Source organism: Sander lucioperca, chromosome 20 (assembly GCF_008315115.2).
Source record: "Sander lucioperca isolate FBNREF2018 chromosome 20, SLUC_FBN_1.2, whole genome shotgun sequence".
NCBI classification, from domain to species: domain Eukaryota; kingdom Metazoa; phylum Chordata; class Actinopteri; order Perciformes; family Percidae; genus Sander; species Sander lucioperca.
The window spans coordinates 11382098-11399269 of record NC_050192.1 but is presented as its reverse complement, the minus strand read 5'-3'; the positions used below and the strand labels follow the sequence as shown (position 1 = coordinate 11399269).

At 42.2% G+C, this 17172-nt stretch overlaps 1 protein-coding gene and 3 non-coding genes across 5 annotated transcripts in view; 1 reads left to right on the top strand and 3 right to left on the bottom strand.

Moving 5' to 3' along the window:
* The window catches only part of wnt5b (wingless-type MMTV integration site family, member 5b), an 82728-nt gene that overhangs the window by 58571 nt on the left and 6985 nt on the right, over positions 1-17172 (bottom strand). The window lies entirely within an intron of this gene.
* On the bottom strand, positions 2412-2522 carry trnal-caa. Its single transcript has 2 exons — positions 2485-2522; positions 2412-2457 (listed from the first exon to the last, which is right to left on the bottom strand). It is a non-coding gene; the product is annotated as a tRNA-Leu (tRNA).
* Positions 2842-2914, bottom strand: trnak-cuu. Its single transcript has one exon. It is a non-coding gene; the product is annotated as a tRNA-Lys (tRNA).
* trnal-caa lies at positions 16281-16391 on the top strand. The gene is made up of 2 exons: positions 16281-16318; positions 16346-16391. It is a non-coding gene; the product is annotated as a tRNA-Leu (tRNA).

The following is a 17172-nucleotide window of genomic DNA, read 5'->3' as shown; positions in this document are numbered from 1 at the left end:
CTGGTGAGATTACTGCAGGAGGAAGAGGACATTTTCAGGAACGTGGATAATTTCAAGAATAACAAATGAAAAGATTAAAAAGAGGCCAAGGGTCTAACATTTGGGAGTTTAGGAGAAAATGATTGAAAAAAAAAGGGAAAAATGAAGGACAAAGAAAGAAAGGAAGAGACGGAGTGAGGCAGTGACAACTCTTTTACAATTTAAGCAACAGCTGAAGATGTTACTGTGTCTCCAGACTGTCTCTCAGATACAAACATACATACACAGGGCCCTGACCTTGCTGATGGCAGCTGTTGACGTCACTCTGTGCCCTATCCAGAGCTACAAACTCCCCACAATACACACACACACACACGTCTATACTCTTTTTCAGGGCAAACTCCCCACAATACACACACACACACACACACACACACACACACGTCTATGCTCTTTTTCAGGGCCTTTCTTAAACTTTTGGAGGAGTTAATTCTCAGTGATTTATTCAATACCACTGGAAGCTGTGTTGAATGCAGGACTTTTCTAATTAGCTCTCCCAAAAACACGAGCGCCTAAAAAAACTGCAGGCAATGGCAAGCTCAGTGAAGTACCCTTAGACATCTTGTTATCAGAGGTCTGATTTTTATCAGCAGTCAAGTTCAGTTGCAGAAACTCTTGGAAAGTAGCTGGAGGACTTCTGGCTTTGAGCTTATTGCCCTTTTAAAAAAAACAACACCAGCGTGGGGCGCAAACCCATGACCCTGAGATTAAGAGTCTCATACTCTACCGACTGAGCTAGCCAGGCTACTAACTCTAGAATCATCATGTAAAAATGATGGAGTCAATACTGGGAGCGGGACTTCCTAGCATGTCTTTTGCATCATGCAACCAACCATATCAATGGCATGTTTGGGCAGAGGCTGTTTGGCATCATGTAATCATCCATATTCATTGAATGCTTGGCTCACCCTTGCCTCTGCTGTCATCAATTAAACTGCTGTTCACCCTGCAGAACCTACAGGCAATTGTGGGCCACAGACACTGGAATGTCAGGGCCCTTTGGATTATATGTGAACAACAGCTGGTACACTCTGTTCATCAGTTAAGAGGAATCTTTTTATCAGAGGCCAAGGTTGGTCGCAGTCTGTATCGCTGCTTAAGGAGACAGATTGAAACCTGCAGGTAAAAGTCTTTGTGAGAAATGTGATTTGAACCCACGCCTCCATTCAGAGACCAGAAGTCTGTTTGCTCAGGAAGGAGTGAACTCTTGAGTCTGGCACCTTAAACCGCTCAGCTATTCTAACAACTGAAACTGTTTCCTCTTCCCATATGTGTTCTCCCTGTACACCAATGACTGCACCTCATCAAGTCATGTTTGCAAATGACACCACAGTCCTAGGCCTCATCAAGGACAATGATGAGTCGGCCTACAGGAACACTGTGCCACAGCTGGCAACATGGTGTACAGACAATGACCTAGAGCTCAACATCAACAAGACAGTAGAGAGGGTCATTGACTTCCGTAAACACCCACCTTCACATCCCCCATTACTCATCAACAACACAGCTATAAAAGTGGTGGACTCTGTTAAGGTTCTGAGTACCACAATCACAGTGACCTAAGATGGGAGACACACTCATTTCATGTCATCAAGCGAGCTCACCAAAGGATGTTCTTCACCAACACACCAACCCGATAATCGGCTGTCGGACCGTCTGGCGAGGTCCATGACTGGCCGACCCGACATGTTCAGTCGGGAGAGGGCAGTCGGGACTCGCCCGGAAATGGGGAGCGGATGAGCCGCTCAAAATCTGACGAAAATCTTTTAAACTGACCTTTGTTGATCTGAAATGAAGACAAATTCAGCAACTGTATGGCCTATTTCTCGCTTAAAATGTTTTCAGAAACACGTTTCGGTGAACTATTTTAGTGCGAGACGTAATACAAAAAATTAAAACCAGAAATGACAACGCGTCACGTGGGTCTGGCTTCTCCAGCTGATAGTAATGGCGGCTTGTTCAAAATAGGATCTCGTATTTTACGGAAATAGTTCACTGAAACGTGTTTCTAAAAACATTTTAAGCGAGAAATAGGCCATACAGTTGCTGAATCTGTCTTCATTTCAGATCGACAAAGGTCAGTTTAAAAGTTTTTCGTCAGATTTTGAGAGGCGTTTGTCACTCATCCCGCTCGTTATTTCCGGGTTAGCACTCCGCCAATCAGGTTGGTGGAGTGAGTCCGACTCCCCGCCCTCCAACCCAGCAAGTCAGGTCGGCCAAAATGAAGGCCGACGGCTCCTCTGGCTGACAACGGCACGGAACACACCGAACAGACTCGAGACTCGACACTCCCACTTGATTTATACAGAAACAAAAGGAGCAATATCTTTATTGCCAAACTACAGGGATGAATCCTGCAGGTAAAAAATCTCTGTCAGAAGTGGGATTTGAACCCAGGCCTCCATTTGGAAACCAGAAGTCCCTTTGTTCAGGAAGGAGTCAACCCTTGAGTCTGGTGCCTTAGACCGCTTGGCCATCCTGACAATTGAAAACCTGGAGACACCAGATTCAGCCTGGACTCACAAAAAGCCAGGAGAGCCCAAATAACTTTGCCATTTTTGCTGACAAAAATCGTTGCTGTAAGGACAGTGAAGTTGAGTGATATTCTAATTTGGTTGCATTGAATACAATAGGCTAAAAACATGCAGGCAATGGTAGGCCACAGACTCTCAGTTAAGTGCCCTTAGACATCATGTTCTCAGAGGTAGCATTTAATTAGCAGTCCAGTTCAGTTACAAACACTCTAGTAAAGTAGCTCAAGGACTTCATGCTGTGATCTTATTGGCCTTTCAAAAACACCAGCACCCAACATGGGGCTTGAACCCACAACCCTGAGAGTAAGAGTCACATGCTCTACCGACTGAGCTAGCCGGGCTACTAACTCTAGAACCATCATGTAAAAATGATGGAGTCAATACTGGGAGCAGTGCTCACCTACAGAATGTTGTAACAGCTGATTGATAGTGGGACTTCCTAGCATGTCTTTTGCATCATGCAAACAACCATATCAATAGCATGTTTGGGCAGAGGCTGTATGGCATCATCAAACAACCATATCAATGGAATGCTTGGGACGACACCCAGTCTGTCTTCACCCTTGCCTCTGCTGTCATCAAGTAAACTGCTGTGCACCCTGCAGAACCAACAGGCATTTGTGGGCCACATACACTGGTGTGTCAGGGCCCTTTGAATTATATGTGAACTGCTGTTACACTCTGTTCATAAGTTAAGAGGAATCTTTTTTATCAGAGTACAAAGTTCACCGGCTGCCATAAACGGAAGTTATCAGAGGCCAAGGTTGGCTGCAGTCTGTCTAGTTGCTTGAGGACACACAGGGATGAAACCTGCAGGTAAAAATCTCTGTCATGAGTGGGATTTGAACCCACACCTCCATGAGGAGGACAGAAGTCCCTTTGCTCAGGGAGGAGTCAACCCTGGAGTCTGGCTCCATAGACCACTCAGCCATCCTGACAATTGAAAACCTGGAGACACTAGATTCAGCCTGGACTCACCAAAAGCCAGGAGAGCCCAAATGAATTTGCCATTTTTGCTGAAATTAGTAGCTGTAAGGACAGTGAAGTAGAGTAATATTCTAATTTGGTTGCATTGAATACAATACGTTTTGTGGAAGAATGGACGGACTGACTGATGAATGTCTGGACAGATGGACTGGTGAACAGACAGATACATGAAGGATGGATGGATGGAGGATAGAGGAGGGGGTTCAACGTCTTTGATCCTCCCAGCAGAAATAATCAACAAAGCCCTGGAGCAGGCCAGCAAGACCTAAATATGTGTGTGCGTCTGTGTGCGCCATGGGGTTTTCTGGCTGCATGCCAAGACCAGCTCCTACCAGGAGAGAGATCAAAGTCTCTCTCTCTCTCTCTCTCTCTCTCTCTCTCTCTCTCTCTCTCTCTCTCTCTCTCTCTCTCTCTCTCTCTCTCTCTCTCTCTCTCTCTCTCTCTCTCTCTCTCTCTCTCTCTCTCTCTCTCTCTCTCTCTCTCTCTCTCTCTCTCTCTCTCTCTCTCTCTCTCTCTCTCTCTCTCTCTCTCTCTCTCTCTCTCTCTCTCTCTCTCTCTCTCTCTCTACCTGAGGGCAGATAGAACAGTTTCCTATGCAAAACAGAAAAAGATAAAAGGATTAAAAGAACCAAGCAATGAAAAGACATTGAAGGAGAAAGAAAATATAAATTGTTGGTTGCACTGATGTTAAAACACACACACACACACTTCAAAGCCCTCTTGGTTGTCAGGTTGTCATGGGAGCAATTGTTTTGGCAGGTAGGTGTGTGTGTGTGTGTGTGTGTGTGTGTGTGTGTGTGTGTGTGTGTGTGTGTGTGTGTGTGTTTTTCAGGCTGTTCTTGTTTCCCTTTAAACCGGACGAATCTCATGACAACACTTACATTTCAGACACACAGTTCAGATTGAATTAGCCTATTACAGGATACACTGAACATCTGCCGTTTCAAATTAAAAGCTCCACTGCGATTGAATACATGCCCACATTCTCTTATCTTTGACATTTCAAAATAAAGCGCTGCTTTACATTGACAAATCCAATTGCTTTATCATTGGTTCACCGTCTGGTCAAACTATTATTTCCTAATTGAGACGATGTTTATTGTCGCTATTTTCACAGTCAACCCATTGATACAAAGTGTATACACACACACGTACAAGTCACAGGTTGGTTTTCCAAAGGTCAGTGTGTCCTTGAGCAGAACCACTTCTCACTGTAATACCAATTTCGTTGTTTGGTTTATTTTGAGGTATGTGTGTGAGACATAACAAAAATAACATCAAAATCGGCTCAGTAGAGTCAGAAATGTCCTGACTTTTAGTACCTAGTTTGGGTGAAGCTCCAAAAAAACTAGATCCTACATCTACCATTTACCACTTTACCATGCAGCTTAATAGTGTCTCTTCATTAGACCTTTTTCAGACTTCAGAAAGCTCCCTGCAGAGCCACAGAAGATGTTACACAACTGTTTACACAAGCTAATTTGTACCTGACTATGATGAGTAAACTGATCTTGATGTTGAATATTGATGGAATGCCCCTTTAATGCAATAACCTGCTCTGTAAATCCATATTGTAGTACAATACTGTATCTCTAAGACTACTGGGGAACTTTGTTGCATGTCATTTCTCATCTCTCTCAGTTATCTAATAAAGGCATACAATTGCCCAAAAATAATAAATAAATAAAAGGGTGTGGTATGGCAATCAAGGTTAATCACAATTAACCAGTGTTAGAACCACATTCAACCCTTGTTGTTAGGAGGGTCATGAGGTCAGGTTGGATGAAACACATTAACCCATCGAGATCATCTGCAAAACAGAGTTTCTTCTCTGGTTCAGTAAGACGTATAAATAATTGTTTTTAAGAATCAGCCAAATGCAAGATAGAGGTGTCAGATTAATTATAATGTGGTCGTGCAAGGCCCTGAAATATTTGATTCAAAATGTACTTTCCTATCTCACACTTACATGACAGCTGCTGCTACAAAATGCTTGATAAAAAAGACTGCCTTTGTTAACGAAATAGCATCTATCATCTCGTAGCACCCTTCCTCCTTCATGGCAGTCGCAGTAATCGTCAGAGCTCTTGAACGTTCTCCTGGATATTGTTTCGCTCTGCGTCGTTGCTGATCTGGGAATTGAAGCTCATTTGCACTCCGTGTATGTCGTTCTGCATAACAACATTGGCTAAATGTCTAAAAATGTAAATGTAATTGTGAAGAAAATGTTATTTTCCTATTGAGACTCACAGAATGCTGCACTAAGTGAGCCGAGCCCAGCGCCGCTCGTCATTAAACCAACTCATAGGGGCTCCTTCACAAACAAGAATTAAACTTTATTTACGCCTGAATCTCTTTTCCCTCTATCCATCTTTCCATGCCAGTAACAGCTTGGTCATATTTCCTCTCTTTCTTTCTGTCATTTTTAGCAATATGCAAATAGGCATCTTAATCCTACTCCCACAATCCCAATCAGTCTCTTTTCTAACCCCTTTCCTTCTTTTACTTTCTTCTCTCTTTCTGTCCTGCCTTTCCCATCACTGTCGTCTTTAGCTCTGTCATTCAGCTCTCTTTTTCTCTGCATTCCCTTTTCTCTCATCACCCACCATCGCTCTCCCTCTTTCTCTTCACCATCTTTCCTTTCCTACCCCTCTTTTACATCCCTCTCTGCCATGTTTTTCTCCCACACACACACACACACACACACACACACACACACACACACACACACACACACACACACACACACACACACACACACACACACACGCACACACACGCACACACACGCACACACACTAGCAGTAGTCATTCTACTTATAGCCTCGCCATAAATCAACCTGTCATTCTCCGTCATGCTCGCTGGATCTCACTGGGGCTTGTGGCACACACACACACACACACACACACACACACACACACACACACACCAATGGATAGCTGGGCCCATACATACTGTAGACAAACAGGCACAGACACACAAACACTGACTAATATAAAGACTCAAATAGATCACATGCTCAAACACAAAGACGCACACATATACAGTACAAGCGTATAGACTGTACTGATAGATATGCAAACTACGCCCATACAACCAACCATGCAAACACATATTTTGGCTCTCTCTCACACAAACTCTTGAGTGCAAACTTAAGATGATCTAAAGACACCTGAGAATGATTGAGAGGGAGGGTGAATGATTAAGGGAAACAGAGATCGAAGCAAGGATAACAGAAAGATGCTCACCTATCCCTGTAACACACACACACACACACACACACACACACACACACACACCAGCTGAAATAATGTCCATAGCCCTCAGGGCCTCTGCTTTACTCAACCATCTCCTTAAATTCACCTCCTCCTCCTGCTCTGTCTATATATATTTTCTCTCCATTCTGTTCATCTGTCTTCGAACCTATGTCCTAACATCTACGTTAAAATACAAATGATTGGTATTAGTTTTAAATGGGATTTTTTTATGGTTATGTTTAGGCAACTCAGAGCACTTGGTTAACGTTAGGAAAAGGTCGAGGACTGAAAACATCAACACTGGCTCGAAGCACATACTGTGACACTTTGACTTTTTAAATATCAACCAAAGCTACAATCTTTTCCTAACCTTAACCTCTTGTTTTAGTGGCCTAAACCCAACAATAGGTGGGTCTCTGGTGTCAAATTCCTCTTCTGTGAAAGCCAACTTATCCACCTTGACCTCCTCCCTATGAGGTTTTTGTAAAATAAGGATGTCACACTACCTCGATTGGGTGATTCAGGCAACAATTCAATACAATTCTGGCAATGGAAATTAGGAGATATTTCCACATTTGCCTCTTTTTTTGCATCTTCCTTTCCACCTCTCCTTTATCCTCTCCCTTCATTGCTCTCTTCTTGTCTCCGTCTACCCAGATCAACATTTCCTCTCCTCTTTCTTCTTTTACACCTCTTCCTCCTCACTCTCCATTACTAATGCGAGAGCCTCATAAAGACTCCTAGGAGTCAGAGAATTTCATGGGGCTTTGTGTTTGGTGAGTGTGTGTGTGTGTGTGTGTGTGTGTGTGTTTAGTCAGTGGGAGACAGCACATGTGGCATGCAAGGTCACGTAATCCTGTGGCCTCCAGATACTGTTATTGACACGCAAACAGCACTCTATGCCCTGCACTGCCATTGCACACGCAGATTGTGCATGAACATGCTCACACGCAGATGTCCTCGTATAACCCAAAATGTCCTCAGTGTTATCAAGGATACAAACAACTGGTTAAAACTTGGCTTAAATGGTATAATTCTTTGTCCTTTTAAAGGATTTGGTTGGTGATCGGTTTTTTTTCTTATTGTCAACAAAAAGTATAAAAGACCAAAAACAAAAATAAATTGATCCTTTTGCCTGTTTAGTCAAAGCCTGATGTATCTTATTCCTCTATGACACAGAGCTCCATTGTTGTCCAAAAATGATTAAAAACACATCAGTGACCCACTTGCTGCACCAAGTGACATATTTATTCACTACCATAAACATGACTCTGCTTAGCCGCCCTCATCTCTGACTTGTTCAGTGATGGGCAGTGATGCCGGGTTACTTACTACTTATTATTTACTTATTACTAGAGTAACGCGTTACTTGTAACTCTAATCTGACCACTTTTTTCAGTAACGAGTAATCTAACGCGTTACTATTTCCAAACCAGTAATCAGATTAAAGTTACTTATCCAAGTCACTGTGCGTTACTATTTTTGTCATTTTCCTTAGTAAAAATATATATTGTTTTTGCTTTCTTCTTGCGTCTCGGGGAGTGAAGTCACGTATGCGACGACAAGTCACGTTTTCAGCATGTGGACAGTTAACGTGTACCACGCAGCGACACAAACGTAAACAACAATGGAGGGAGGAGAGAGATGCGCATTTTCTAGCTGGAAATACAGTCACTATTTTGAGTTTGTGTCAGCTAAAGATGGCAATATTAAGGTTCGTTGTACACTCTGTGCTAGTGGCGACAAAGTGCTATCTAGCTACAAAAATACTACGTCAAATTTGAAGAAACATTTGGAGTCGCAGCACCGCACAGTCAAACTTACAGAGCAAGTCCCGCCAGGTGGTGCAAAGCAGAGAGAAGAAGGTCCCCCACCATCCAAACAACAAAAGCTGGACTTCGGTGCAAAACCAGTAAGTGGGGGAGAGTTGAAGAAGTTGGTTGGGCAGTATGTTGTAGAGGAAATGCTCCCCTTAAACACGGTTGACTCGCCTTCGTTTCGTGCCATAATAAACAAGATCCCTACTGCTGTCAATGCCGAGTTGCCTCACAGAACAGCTTTGTCACGGTTGTCATTTTTATGTTGAGGCGGCGGGGTGCAGAATATAACTAATAAAGTAACTTGTAATCTAACTTAGTTACTTTTAAAATCAAGTAATCTGTAAAGTAACTAAATTACTTTTTCAAAGTAACTGTGGCAACACTGGTGATGGGTCCCATTGACAACTGTTTCGGTCACCAATCAGAGCTTAGTCGGTTGGTTAAGATGGGGGATGTCATCTTCCTACTTAGCCAGCTAGCTACACTGAAAAAATAACTACAGGAATATAGTGACAAATGCTTTTAAGATCGGCATACTATCACACTGTTAATTTGGGCTTTTCATATTTGTTGACTAGAAGAAAAAGCCAGCCTCATCCTTTAAATGTATCACACACAAAGTACAAAAGGAAAAAAATGCAAGAGACACAGACACACAGATATGGATTTCCAAGGTCGCATTTCAGGCATTCAGTATGTATCTTATACACGTCCTCCTCTCCGTCTCTGCGCTCCACTGCTCTACTCTTCCTCCTCCTCCTCCTCTGTATTCTTCTCTCCTCCTTCCTCCATCTCTCACTCACACACACACACACACACACACACACACACACACACAGTCTCTCCAGAGATGTGTCCATTGCTCTGACCTCTCTGCATAACACTTTCTCCCTTTGCTCTGTATCTTTCTTCTTCTTCTCTCCATATCTCTCTATTGATCTTTTTTCTAATCTCCTTTTGTCTCGATTCCCCGCTTCTCTTCATCTTCCCTCTCTTCACCCTCCTCTCCTTTTAACCCTTCTCCTTCCCCCTCTTTTCTTCCACACCTCATCTTATCCCTTTCTCGCTTCCCTCCTATACTATTTCTTTCTCTAGGCTTCCAGGGGGCTGGTGCGGCTGCGAGGCTCTGCTTGGGGCTCCTTGCTCAGCTAATGCTGCCTCTCTCTGGGCACGGCGCCCACAGAGGGTGGGCAAGGCTGAAGGGGGAGCTGGAGGGGTTTGTGTGTGTGTGTGTTTGTCTGTATCCAGTGATGGAGAAAGCTGGGGGGGGGATATTTCTGTTGAGTCACTCTTTGCTGGCTAGAGTGTGATTGGGACTACAACAGCACTGTGTGTGTGTGTGTGTGTGTGTGTGTGTGTGTGTGTGTGTGTTAATACAATCCTGGGTCTTCTATTTGTAGCGTTAGGGCTGAAACTAGTGATTGTGACTTATGAAGTGTCCAGAGCCCAAGGTGACATCTTAAAGTGTCTTGTTTTGTCTGACCAACAGACATCTTCATCATCTAAACCACTTTATAAAAAGAGGGTGAAACCAAAATTTAAATGTCAATATATCAATATAATAATCTCTCATTGCACAGGAAAACTGTTAATGCACAACTACAGAAAGTACATTTGAACCAAGAATAAGGATGCTATTGTGTTCCCAAATCTCAGCAATTACATTTTGTGATTGTTACTGATGGGAGTGATGCCCTAAAACTACAAGATCCTAGTTGTAATAGACCGGGATTATTCTTTACAATTTCCTATACTGAAACTGATGCTGACAGCACACACACACAAACACACACACACACACACACACACACACACACACACCTGGCCTGGACCCAACATGCATGATGTGATGGGAGGGTAGAGAGGAAAGTGGTAGTAGATGGAGAGAAAGTGAAGCAAAGTGGGATTAAGGAAGAAAGATGGTGTTGCCTTGTGAAATTAATTTGGTGAAAGCAGAGAAATGGAGAAAGGATGAGAAAAGTGAGGGAGAATTCACACCTGTGTGTAAAATGTCGCCTTTAACTGCCATCGCTTCATTTATCCCCTCACTGTTCCTTGCAAACTTTTTCTCTCCTTCAGTTTTTCCTCTCTTTCTGTTCTCTGATTTACATCTCTCTATTTTTATCCTTCCATCTCACCCTGATATTCTTTCCTCTCATCTCCCTCCTACTCTTTCAAGTGTCCAGTGAGTTTCAGTGATGTAGCGCCCTCTGTCTGTGTCCACTGTTACTGCAGCAGCACGTTTTAAAACTCCAACCCACCTGACCAAAGGAAATATAACATTTGACAACAAACAATTGAGTTACTTGGAGAAAGTCGAGGAGAAAAAAAAAAACATTTGTCACAATAAGATTAAGACTTTTGCACATAAACATATGTTATGTAGTTGTATAAATAATATGATAACTCATGTAAATAGGTCAATTAAATATGTAAATTATAAAGAGATAAATTACAAGTAGTAAGAAGTTTAAGGTAACAAAAAACAGAACAAAAAAAATAGTACAAAATCATCTTACTTACTAGGCCACTGTTTGTTTTCATAATACTGCAACCTAAGACGAAAAAGTACATTTTCATTTATAGACCGCTAAATCACAAATGTCTCAATTAACAAAAAACAATCCACTGGTCCAGAAGTAGAACTGATAAGAGAATGGGTGCCAGTGCTGTACGTCCTCAGTCCAATGCCAACAAGACAGATCCCTGTACATTTATTGAATGTAATGAATAACACAATTCTGATCTTGATTCTAGTGTCGTGCACGCTTGACGCCTCAGCAGCTTGGCAGCGGCAGACGCTGATATGAAATATATGCTGCTGCATGTGTTAAAATATGCAGGATGAAAGTCAGGAGATATGGCGCCACAGAAGTGTTTTAACCCTTTTGCATCCAAAGAATAGCAAAGTGTGAAAGCTTTTTGAGCAGCTGCCCAGTGTAGCCACAGTCTGGTAGTAGTTGCTGATGGATTGGAGAGCGTTGTTGATTCGGTGTTTAGATTTTGAATCCCAGACTCAATCAGATTTTGTTTCTCTCCCACCATCCCTCATTGATTCAAACACAACCGGACAGAGATTCAGCAGCTTTTGGAAAGAATGCTTGTTTGCGGCTCGAAGAGAAGCCAAGTGCTCTCTGTTGCTGAGGCAAAAACGCCTCGGGTATTATTAAAGACAAGTGTGGAAAGAGTGCTAGAATATTCTCCTCAGGTAGAAGTACTGTTCTTCGACTTTACTCAGTCTCTCATCAAGTCAGTGATACTCATAGAATCAGTGTTTCACCTCCAACATGAGATAGGTGAGGTTAATACAAAGTCAAATCTGTCCACAGAAACCTACTCTCCAGGAGAACACGGATAATTCTACAAACCCAGGAATGAGGCAATATTGGCATCCAGAGATGTTATATTCTAGGCTTGGAATAAAATAAGAAAGTCAATCAGCATATGAACTATCTACTCAATTTATTAAGGTGTTATAGGGGCATCATGTAGGCTGAAATATGGACCAAATATTGGTTATAGCACAAAGCTCTACATTACATCAAAAGATCGAAGAGTTGTGTGAACCAGAACGCAAGTTGACATTGTGACATTGCTCTGCTGCTAGGAAACCACTCCCATAGGCTTTTATTCCTGCTTTTTTTCTGAATTTGGCTTAATTTTGTTGACACTGTGACACACTGTTGAAAATAGGAGAAAAAAAAACATTGTATATTTTTCTGCTTCCCAGGATTAACAGCCTTAAATTACAGCTATGTCACTAGTGTTACCATGGCAATAAAACGTCAAAAGTTTCCAAAAAGATTTTGGATTTAATATTCACCTTCATGGTTTTTAGACTGGTGATGTTTGACTGAAACTACATGCATTTAATTTGCTTTGATAAATGTGGTTATCGCGATTGTTTTTATAAGCTCACAGTACATTTTCCATTCATTCACCTGGACAAGAGGGCAGCAACCAGGATTTTCAATGTACTTTGGGATGGGGGGGGGTTGGGTTGACAACAGTGTGACTGGAAAGTACACCCTCATTTCATCCTTAGTTGAGTAAAATATTTCATCAAAAATCTCTAAATGAAGGCAGAATAACTGATTTTTAGAATACACTTAAAGAAGTACAAGTTACACTATTTTCTTTCCTTGATTAAAGAAAGACACTTTCTTTACCTCAGGATTGTGCAATGGTTGGGCACACAATCTATTTAATATACTGCAGTCCATGCAGTGGATGTTCAGTGGACAGTATAAAGTAGCTCAGCATCATAAAACCACAGAGAAACAGGACAGACAGAGGTGAAACAGCAACGGTCTCCTCGTTATCCAAAAAGCTAATTTGGCAAAGAGTCAGTATCCTCTTTTAACGCAATGCAGCTCTGGTCCTGTCAGGCCAGTCTACAGGCGACCTCAGCAACAGTCACTCAACTTATTAATAAATCATTTCAGCCAATCAGTGATGGACGTGTTTCGAAGAACAAAAAAACACGCGTGTGTGTGTGTTAATCAATCTGCCCTTTACCTCTTTTCTCCCAGACAACTGACTAATGTTTTGTCGATACATCTTCTGCACACACACCTGCACAAGATGTGGGATAGAGAAATTGGAAAAAAAGAGAAAGAATGTAGAGATGAGAGAAATAGAAAAGAGACAAATAGAGGATTGACAACAGAATGATTGAAAAAAAAAAATCTCAGAACGAGAGCTTAACAGGATTGGAGAGTGGCTAGCCTGCAATCAGAAACAAGATAGTGGGATTAATTTAATTTGATGCTCTCTCTCCCTCTCCCCCTTGTGTGTGTGTGTGTATGTGTGTGTGTGTGTTGACAGATTTGGTATTGCGGCAGTTCGGAGATTGGCTACAGAAAAACACACTCAGTAATTATCTAGAAAGAGCACCTGGGCACTGGGAATCTCATTATACCATAACCCCCCCCCCTCCAACACACACACGGCAGAGGAAAAGAAATGGAAAAGAGAGGAATCAGACAAAAAAAAAAAGGATGATGGTTGAGGGGAGACGAGAAACAAAAGATGAGAAGAAAAAATACAAGAATTCAAAAACACCTAAACCACAGAGAAACAGAGAAAAGCCTTTCTAATGTGTTTGATTAAAACTCACTTTGTAAAACATAGGCAGATTATATAGTATGTGGTATGACTCACAAACATCAGGGATTGTGAGAGAATAATTGAAATCTCTCTGCCGTTTCTCTATCTGACTTTCTTTATTTCATGCAGTTTATTTCAAAGGTCTCTGAACAGTGTTGTAAAGCAGAAAGGCAGCAGCGGTGATCAAAAACAATGAGCCGTGCAAGACGGAGCCACAAACGTGAAGTGATATAAAAACCCAGTATTTCAACTGTATTTACTTGTTTTGTTTCTTCTCTCTCCATCTATTTTCTTTGATCTGTTGTAGTAGCAGACAATGACCAGTAAGAGGCAGTGTTTCCTCTCATGATCTCTGTCGCTCTTTTATAACCTTCACTCGTTCTTACTCTGTGCTGCCTGGAGTTATACTTTCTTCTTCCCTCTTTTTTACCCTTAACACACACACACACACACACACACACAGCTCATTATCACCTGTTTTTGCCAAACTTTGGTGTGTGTGTGTGTGCGCGTGTGTGTGTGTGTGTGTGTGTGTGTGTGTGTGTGTGTGTGTGTGTGTGTGTGTGTGTGTGTGTGTGTGCGCAGAGGACCACCCAGTTGATTTGAACGGCTTCATTCATTGCTGTGTTTTCGCTGGCCGACAGTGACAGGGTGAAATGATTTACAATGGGTCAACACAGCGGGAGGGCCCAGGACACACAGTCAACACCCAAACCCTGTCAGGCCATCTGAGGTCATGTGGCAGGAAGTAGTTAACTGTAAACACATAATATACAATCACCTTTAAGATTTATCAGAGATCTGAAGTCCAAAACCAAACCACACAAGATTATACAAAACACAGGGGATATCAAAGTACTGATAGGCTACTTCTAGTCTTCTTCTTCGCAGGTCAGTTGAGGGTTAGTCTATATCGACAATGTTCCACTTCCGGGATTGTTCAGGTGCCGCCGGAAATTCCGCCGGATGTCCCTCTTTTTAGGCCGGATGTCCCACACCTTCTGCTTTCTTTGTGTTGGCATTCTAAACTCCGGTGGATTTATGAGGACTATGGTTAACCTCCTCAGATCTCTGCAGGGTAAATCCAGACAGCTAGCTAGGCTATCCGTTGTCTGGCTCGCCGCGGCGGAGTGAAGAGCATCCCCGGTCTGATCTACGAGGAGACCCGCGGTGTGCTGAAGGGAGAGAGTGATCTGTGATGTCGTCACCTTACACCAAGCACACCAAGAGGAAGACGGTGAACGCGATGGATGTGGTGTACGCCGCACCCTGAACAGCTTCAGAGGTTAACCCTGATCCTGAATCACAAACAAAAGGCTATTTTAAGAGCCACACACTTAATCTAAAGAGAGACTTCCCGTTCTGAGTAACAGGCTTTATTACTTAAATTTTAGAACTAAATCAATGATTATTAATAAGCAGGTCAAGACCCCAAAAAAGAAGCAAACCTTGAGCAGAAATGGATAAAGAAAAGGATCAGTTTCAAAGCCCTTCCAGATGGTTCTCTCCACAAGACTTAAGTTATTTGCATATATTGTCGATGTGAATTGAGTTACTACCAGAGTACATTGAGTCTCAAATACCACTTGAGCATTAAAAACATGAAAAATATCCCTTTTAAAGTACATTCGTAATAATATTTGAATCGATTGACAGCCCTAATATATATATATATATATATGGCTGTCAATCGATTAAAAAATGTAATCTAATTAATTACATACTCTGATTAATTAATCACATACATAATTAACGGTGACCAATACTTTTTAAGAAAGTAAAAAAAACAAGAAAAAACAAGAAGGGTACTAAACAACAGTCAGTGACATGAAGGCTTGTTTATTGCTAAGGCCATTTGGTCAAAATGAAATGATTTAATAATAATGTATAACAATAACAATAACTTATTTCACTAATAAATTGCTGTTGAACGACAAAAACAACCACCAGATGGGAAAAGGACATTTAACAATAACTTCGAATGCACCACGAGGCTGTAGTTTACCAGTTTCTTGAACGCACCATCTGTGTTGTTTTTCCGACAACGGCAGTTGCAGATTGTTACATGTGTTGGAATCCTCTACAGTAAAACACAGTCAAACTTTACACCGTTTAGCGTTAGCTGTCAGCATTTTAACCGTTTTTAATCCAGCTACTAGCTAGCGGTAGGCTAATGTTACCTGCTGTTGAGTATAGTGTTAACTAGCGTCACATGCAGCGGTGTTTGTGTTGCCTGTATCGTCTGTTGCAGAGCATCAGAGAGAAGTGCAGACATATCAGTGGCACCAGATTTCGGTAGCCAACAAGTAAATGTTCCAATCAATGATCCAAGCAGCACATTCTCGTCTCCCTCCTTCATTTTACAGTTGAATGGTGGCTAGAACGGCTCCGGGTCAAACGTCAATATGGAATGGATTAATCTGCGTTATTTTTTTTAACGCGTTAATTTCGATTAATATATATATATATATAAAAAAAAACTGTAATTTTTGTTTACATGTAACTTGTGACGTCCAAACTCTGAGTTTCAATTGTCAGGATGGCCGAGCGGTCTAAGGCGCCAGACTCAAGGGTTGACTCCTTCCTGAACAAAGGGACTTCTGGTCTCCAAATGGAGGCGTGGGTTCAAATCCCACTTCTGACAATGATTTTTACCTGCAGGTTTCATCCCTGTCTGTCCTCGAGGAACAATACAGACTGCAGCCAACCTTGGCTTCTGAAAAAAGATTTCTCTTAACCGATGCCATTGATATGGTTGATCGATGATGCCAAACATGCCATTTATATGGATGGTTGCATGATGCAAAAGACATGCTCGGCAGTCTGGCTATCATTCAGCTGTTATTACATTCTGTAACTGCCCAGTTTTAGCCCCATCATTTTTTTGTGATGGGCAATGAGTTTGTAACCTGGCTAGCTCAGTCGGTAGAGGATGAGACTCTTAAACTGAGGGTTGTGGGTTTGAGCCCCACATTGGGTGATGGTGTATTTTGAAAGGGCAATAAGATCGAAGCCAGATGGCTTTGAGCTACTTTACAGGAGTGTCTGTGACTGCATTGGACTGGACTGCTGAGAAAAGGACAACTCTGAGAACATGATGTCTAAGGGCACTTCACTGAGGGGCCATCCACACGGAAACGCTTTTTGGTGTAAACCTTTTGCATAATTTTGGCCGATCGTCCAAACTAATCCTGTAAACGCACTGCCTGAAGACGCACTTTTTTGAAACCTGGTCCCAGGGTGAAAAAATTTGAAAACGCCGCCCTTGCGAAGCCGCATACTTGTGCATCGATGATGTTATCGCCACACCCCTCGACCTCTCGCCTTCGACCTCTTATCCCGCAACGATATCTCATAACAACAACAATGGCGGACTACATGCTTGTGTTCCTGCTGGTGAAGATATTGAGCCTATATAAACTATA